Consider the following 7,172-nt stretch of genomic DNA (forward strand, 5'->3'; position numbering starts at 1 on the left):
GAGCTGAGTGTGTCAGAACCCACATAGAAAGCTGGGTGCCTCCTACTCTTTCCTGTTCCTGTGATAAACTATCCTGACAGAAACAGCGTGAGTAAGGGCTCATTTTGGCTTACAGTTGAGGAGCACCGTGCATCCTGAAGGGAAGTCAAAGCAATAGGAGTCTAAAGCATAGTCATATAGCATTTGTAATCAGGAAGCAGAGGGCAGTGGATGTTTGTGCTCAGCTAGCTTTCTCCTGCTTTAAACTGTGTGTTTATCTGCTGTGTATATGGCAGAGACAGTACCGGTGTGAAGGTCGGGAGACAATCTGAGGGACTCAGTTTTTTTTTTTTTTTTTTTTTCGTGTGATACTTTATTACAGTGCTAACACTCAGGACACTGCACAGCACCTTAGTCTTCTTATCGGAATCTTGGTAACTGGGTTAAAAGTGTTACTTGAGCCTTTTTTCCTTCCACATACCAGCTTCCAGGAAAAAGTACTTAGTGGTAACTAAGTGACGTTAATTTGATTAAAGAGTTTATCCTTAATAACTTGAGACATCAATCCATGGATGGCTTCTATGGTAGTTTACAGCTGTCTCTAGTAGCTTTGGCAAGTTTGTCTTCTGACTTCCTGTCATGTGTTTCTAAACCCAACATGAAACTCCCGCGTCCCAGTTGGGCTTCCGACTGCTCTAACTTTTCAGGCAAGTCAAACACCTGGCCAGTGGTATAGTCAGCATTAGTAAGCAATCTAGAGGAACTCAGGGTATTCACCCAGTATTTATTCCACAAAAGCTCAGTTTACGATCCAAAGAGGATTTGAAATATGAGACTTCTAAGGCATAATATTGTTTGCAGTGCACACCCAAATCTTCTATTTTATTAAGTGGTATAGTCTGATACTCAGAAGGTCCTTCATCTGGAGGTTTGTAGCCCTTTGGATATGTCCTAAAGGCACCAAGATTCACTTTTCCTGCAGAGATTGTTCTGGTTGGGTCAATCACCACTGCTACGACGGTTCCTGGAACTGCTGGTCGAGCATCTGTGTGCTAACATCAATCCCATAGAGCCAGCAGCCGTAACCAGGGTGGCTATGGTACCAGCCAATTGCATTTTCAAGGCGCCAACCTGTTTGGCATTTTCTATGTACGCAGCCATATATTCATAGGTGGCAGCCTGAGTATTTACTCGGGTTTCAGTGCCCTCTACGGGCAAAGCAAAGCTGTCCATGATGATCATGGTCTCACCATCCACTTTCCTCAGCATCAGACCCATCACTTCCAAGTTGCCACCTGATCTGGCATGCATCACCATTTTCAGTAGAGCCAATGCTGAGATTTTGCAGTATTTAAAGTAATGGTGATCCTTAGTCCAGGGTTTCGCCGCCAGGATTTCTTGCTGTTAGTTTGGCCTTTTTGTAGATTTCCTCGATACTCTGGGCTTCCTGCATGTTGTTGGCCAATTCCCAGGTTTTCTGGGCCATACCGCTCCCGGAAGCTGCCATGGCCGAGGGACCGGAGAAGCTGTTGCCTCCACAATCAAGTTGCAACTTTCCTTTGTTGGGGCTCCGCGTGCAGGCTTTGCACCTTCCCCACCGCAGGCGCACACTCACTAGACTCTCAAGGCAGCCATGACACTTTGGGACTCAGTTCTTAACCTCAGGTTCTCATGCTTGGCAGCAAACGTATTTACACACTGAGCCATCACACCAGTCCCACCTTCTCTTTTCAGATGGTTTAGAACCCAAGTCCAGGAAATGGTGACACCAGTTTTAGTGTGTCTTTCCACCTCAACTAGCATATCCTCTCACCGATGTGCATAAAGGTTTGTCTCCTCTGCAGTTGACAGTTAACACTTAAGTCACACCTGGTGTGTGTCACACCTGGTGAGGCAGCAGCACTGTGCCTGTGATGCCAGCCTTGGGGAGGCAGACACAGATGGATCCCTGAAGCTTATTAGCCAGCCATCCTAGCTGCATCAGTGAGCTGCAGGTAGATACCCTGTCTCAAGAAAGTGTGGGCAAGATGGCTCAGTGTGGAGCAGCACTCGCCACTATGCCTGACCACCTGGGTTCAACCCCAGGGCCTCATATTAGAAGAGGTAGTCCATGGGTAGTCCTCTGACTTCCATGGCATGTTCGTGTGATGTCAGAAGCCTTAGCATCACCACAACATGACAGTTGTCAAGATTCTGCTCATTTCACATGGACATTAGAGCTTCAAGCTCATTTCAGGGTACACCTCCGTTATCATAAGCACAGGCCTTGACAGTGCGTTCTAAAGGAAAAAGCAACCTCCCTAAGTCCAGAGGCTTGCTTTGTGAGACTGAAGTAGCAAGCCTGGAAACCACAAACAAAGAGAGCACGCTGCGATGACAGAGGGGATCATCGAGGGTCCCTCAGCCAGCCCTCTTGTGTCCTCAGGTGTAGAAACCTGAGCTTTGCCGAGTCATAGCTCACGAGTCCAGTCATCACCTGCCTCTGAAGGGTCATGACAGTAAGTGTTGGTACACGGTAGGATTCCCTTCAACTGGAAATGATATAAAAACATATGCCTTCCTGTCCCCGAGGGTGGTTGAGAGACCATAGAGTGTCCATGAAGATGCCTTGAAAATCACAGTTTGTATGAAGTGCTGAGGTGTTCCTTCCTGCTCCCCTCTTGGTGCTTCCCTCCTTTTCCCACCCCTATCCCACCTCCATCCAAGGAGAGAAATAATTTTCTCAATGTCTTGACATCCTAGATGGCAGGGTCAGGATTACTATATCTGTTTCATAGGTGTCTCTATATTCCAGCTAGGGTGGCTCCTCTCATTAGAATGTAGTTGTTTAGAGATGGATGAACTGCCTACATAGTATTTGGGGGGGGGCTGCCCTTGATGAGAACCATTTTCCCTTACAGCTAGTCCCTAGAAGGCATATTCTCTTTAAAAGGTCACTTTTAAAAAATGTATACCAGCACTCTGGAGGCAGAAGGAGGCAGATCTCTGTGAGTTTGAGGCCAGGCTGTACTACAAAGGGAGTCCAAGGATAGCCAAGGCTACACAGAGAAACCCTGTCTCAAAACAACAAAACAAAACGAACAAAAAGTATAGTCCTATTCTTTGGAAGTAGACTGTTTTCCTAGGGTCCTCTTAGGCAAATATGGTGTTGTTTTATAGAAGGGACTTTAGCATATGCGTTTGGGTCTTGGATACCCATAGTTAACCAGGAATAACAAATCCGGGTGGTGGCTCACGCCTTTAATCCCAGCACTCAGGAGACAGAGGCAGATGGATCCCTGTGAGTTCGAGGCCAGTCTGGTCTACAAAACGAGTCCAGGACAGCCAGGGATGCACACAGAGAAACCCTGCCTCGGAAAAAACAAACAAACAAACAAACCCCAAGGAATAACAAGGAATCTAGAGATGTATTTATTAGTAGAAAATTGCAGTTGGGACTGGGAAATTGTTTTTATTTCCTTTGCAGTGTCATTTTCAAAACAGTTTATGTTTAAAACAGTCCAGTTCACAGTGAAGTTGAAGAGCCAGCCCATAGCCCAGTCTCCTCTGCCACTGCCTTCACACACACATGACCTCCCTGTTGTCAACATTCCCCACTACAGTAGCTCCGCCCCCTCCCATGGAGGAGCACTGGCTTTAGTTTGGGACCTACTTCTTCTGCTGGCACTGGAAATGCTCCCTTCCACAGTCAGGTTGACTTTTGTCCCTCAAATCCCCTCAGAAGCCCATGCGGCAATGTTAGGGGGTGACCACACGAGGGCAGTAGAGACTCACTAATATTCCGCTAACTTGTGAAGTCTGGAAAGAAATGATTCCCACAGAAGAAAAGTTAAGGGGATCAGAGAAGCAGTATTCTGAAGGAGTCAAGGGCAGCAAGTTGCTTCCGCTCAGCACCCAAGCTCAACACGTGGACTCCTATAGTTGTATTTACTTCTTTGTATGCTAGAGGTTTGAGGTGTGCTGTTAAGTTGCTAGTATTAAATTTCTCCAATTTTTAGTGTAGGTACTTTGTGGTGTGAGCTTCCCTCTTAGCACCAATTTCTTTTTTTTTTTTTAATTAAATGTATTCATTCATTCATTCATTTTACATTCCAATCTAAGCCTGGGATTCTCTATTTCATCTCATGTATTCTGTTGGTGCAGTTTGCTTCTCTGGCTGCCGTTGGAATTCCTAAAGTTTTCATCTTCAGAATCCTCTCATTTTGTTTTCTTTATTGCTTCTATTTGGATTTTCAGATCTTGAATGTTTTGTTTCCTTCAGTAGTTTTGTTTTTTTCTCACATAGGCTTTTAAGGGAATTAATTATTCATATTTTTCAATTGTTTGTGTTTTCCTGGATTTCTTTAAGGAATTTCTTTATTTCCTCTTTAAGGATGTATATAATCTTTATATATTTGGTTTCAAGGTTTTTATCTTGTGCTTCAGCTATGTTGGAATATTCAGTGCCTGTTGTGGTAAGATGGGTGGGTTCACGTGAAGACATTTTGCCCTGGATGTTATTATGTTCTTACACTGCCATCTAGGCATCTGCATTGGGATGAGTATAGCTATATCTATATACATATACATATCCATCTATCTGTGTGTGTGTGTGTGTATGAGAATATATGCTGATTTCTGGGTTTGTCTGTGTTGTGTTGATCCTTTTTTTTTCTGTTTGCTCTCTAGATTTTTGTAAAGTGTGATGGCTGTGTGTTGCTTGTTCTACTGGACTTCTCAACTTGTTTATTCACAGGGAATGACCGCTGATGTTAGAGGCTGAAGTGCAATAAGGGACAGAGGGGCTAATAGGGGAGAGAGTCTGTGGTACTCACAGAAGATGTGGGTAGGGAGGAAGGTAGTATTCTGTGCCTCTAAGGATAAGACTGAATGTGTGTGTCTGTGTGTGTGTGTGTGTGTGTGTGTGTGTGTGTGTGTGTGTGAGAGAGAGAGAGAGAGAGAGAGAGAGAGAGAGAGAGAGAGAGAGAGAGAGAGAGAGAGAGTTTTTTTTGGGCAAACTACCTGGTTTACTGGCAGGTATGGTCTGAGTTTGAGCAGGAGATGCCTGATTGAGTTGGGGGCTGGGGTACAGAAATGAGTGTGGGGAGGGAAGTTAGGAGTGGATGATCTGTGGGGTCTACAGGACATGCAGACAGGTGGAAGGAAGAGAGACTGAAGCTGGTGTTCTGTTGTAGCATTAGGGATGAGATTGAGAGGTTAAATATGGAGAAACAGAGATAAGAAAGGTCTTTAGAAAGCCTTCTTAGTTGTTGTAAAATACATTTTTCATTTACTTTTAGAAGTGGATAACAATACAATACTGAAGAGAAGTCTTTATCCAGGTAAGAGTGTATACATTAATAATATATGAGGTAATTGGTAAGTTCAAACATAAGGGTGTGTTGTTGCTGAATGTACTTTGAGATAGATGCAATAGTATATACTCAATGCTCTGTGTCTTAGAGTAACCACAGCCAGTTTTCAAAATATGTATGTTGTTACAACTTCTTTAGAACTAGTTAGAAAACTTACCTCAAGAGTTTGAGTATTTATCCCATGATCCTGACTCTACAATGGATCTCCTGCCCTTCTGTATAGATTTGCCTCATGCCAAAGATGTAAATCCATTTCATATCAACTTAAGTTGTATTATTTGCCTCAGTATAGAGTTTTCCTGGGAAGCTATATTATATATCTAACAGCCTATATGAGTAATTTTGGCAACTACAGTTGGATTTTTTTACCTCATTTTTATCACTGAAGGTTTTAAGGTAGCTCTCAGATTGGTAGACATTGATAGCTTTACAGAAGCAGAGTCAGACCTTTGTAGATGAATAAAGAGTATCAACATGTAAATAATGGCCTATGAATATTAGTTAGCATTGGCTTAGAGGACTCTTTGGGTTTTATTTTGTTTTGAGACATACAGAGAAAGGGGGTGGTGAGGGAAAGCAAAAGTGGGAAAAGGAAGAGAAGAAAGGAGATAAAGGAAGAGAGGTAGGGTAGGATAACCTAAATATCCCTGGATATCCTGAATTTGTCTTACATCCCAGGCTGGCTTCAAAGTCACTCATATACTTTCTTCTGCATTCTAGTGCTGATATTAAAGGTATCCAGTACTAACTCTGTCTTAGAGAATATTTTTAATTGATAATCATTAATGTCTTAGTATCTTTCTTTTTCTAGACCTAAATCTATTTTTTAATATTTTTTAAAGATTTTTTTTCTTTATTTTCATTTTTGAAAATGACATAGTAACATTTTAATTTTTTTACATTTGGTTTTCATTTTAAAATAATATATACTTACACCTCTTGTGCCACATCTAGGATTTGAAATATTAGGAGAACTTTGTTTAGATAGTACATATTCCTTTGAATATTACTTCATAGCCATGAGCTGCTAGAAGTGTGTTATCTGGAAGCCGAAAGTGAGTGTGTGTATAAATTATAAGTTGCATTGTGAACTTATTTTTTAATGTGAATAGTGGACAAATAGGTTACTAAAGCACTTTCACAGGTGTTATGATAAGGATGTCACTAGTAATTAAATGAGTGTTTATTATTGTTAAAAATTATAAATGGAAAATAATGTTCATTTTTACTTCCCTCCCATGAAAGGAGACAAAGATAGATGAAAATGGGGCTACTAATATTAATAATCAATCATCTTATAGAGCATTTAGAAATGTAAAGACACACTGAATTAGGTTTAGTCTAAACCACAATGGCAAGGCCAAGATTCTTAGTTCTTGATTTTCTTCTATTCTAGGCATCATAAATATTTTTACTTCTTAATGATTATGTGCTGGTAATATGTGAATAGATAAGCATATTTGAAGATATTTCATTGTATTTTTAACTTGTTATGTGTCAGTACTCTGTGACTACTAAAAACTAAAGTAGTTTTGAAACCATGTCTCCTGCCCAGCAAGTATATGTTAATTTCAGAACAAAACCAAAAATGTTAATCCTCTATTTTTCCATTAGAGAAAATATCTAAAGACCCAGAAATGAAGACAAACAGCAGGGAGTATATCAGTGTGAAATCTTCATCAAAGTTTTTACATTACAGAAAGCTGGCCAGAAGAAGGATTAAGAAAAGGGTTAAAAACTTTTAGGATAATAGCATCACTACCTATTACCTCTGAAAGACAAATACCCATAAAGGTAATTACTACTTATTTGAAAAGTAACGTGTGTGTGTGTGTGTGT

The 7,172-nt window shown here is 41.3% G+C and overlaps 1 pseudogene; it reads right to left on the minus strand.

Annotated features, from left to right (window-relative positions):
* Positions 1 to 326: 326 nt before the first annotated feature.
* LOC127196127 (COP9 signalosome complex subunit 5-like) lies at positions 327 to 1,587 on the minus strand (annotated as a pseudogene).
* Positions 1,588 to 7,172: the final 5,585 nt, after the last annotated feature.

Source organism: Acomys russatus, chromosome 12 (genome assembly GCF_903995435.1).
Source record: "Acomys russatus chromosome 12, mAcoRus1.1, whole genome shotgun sequence".
NCBI lineage: Eukaryota > Metazoa > Chordata > Mammalia > Rodentia > Muridae > Acomys > Acomys russatus.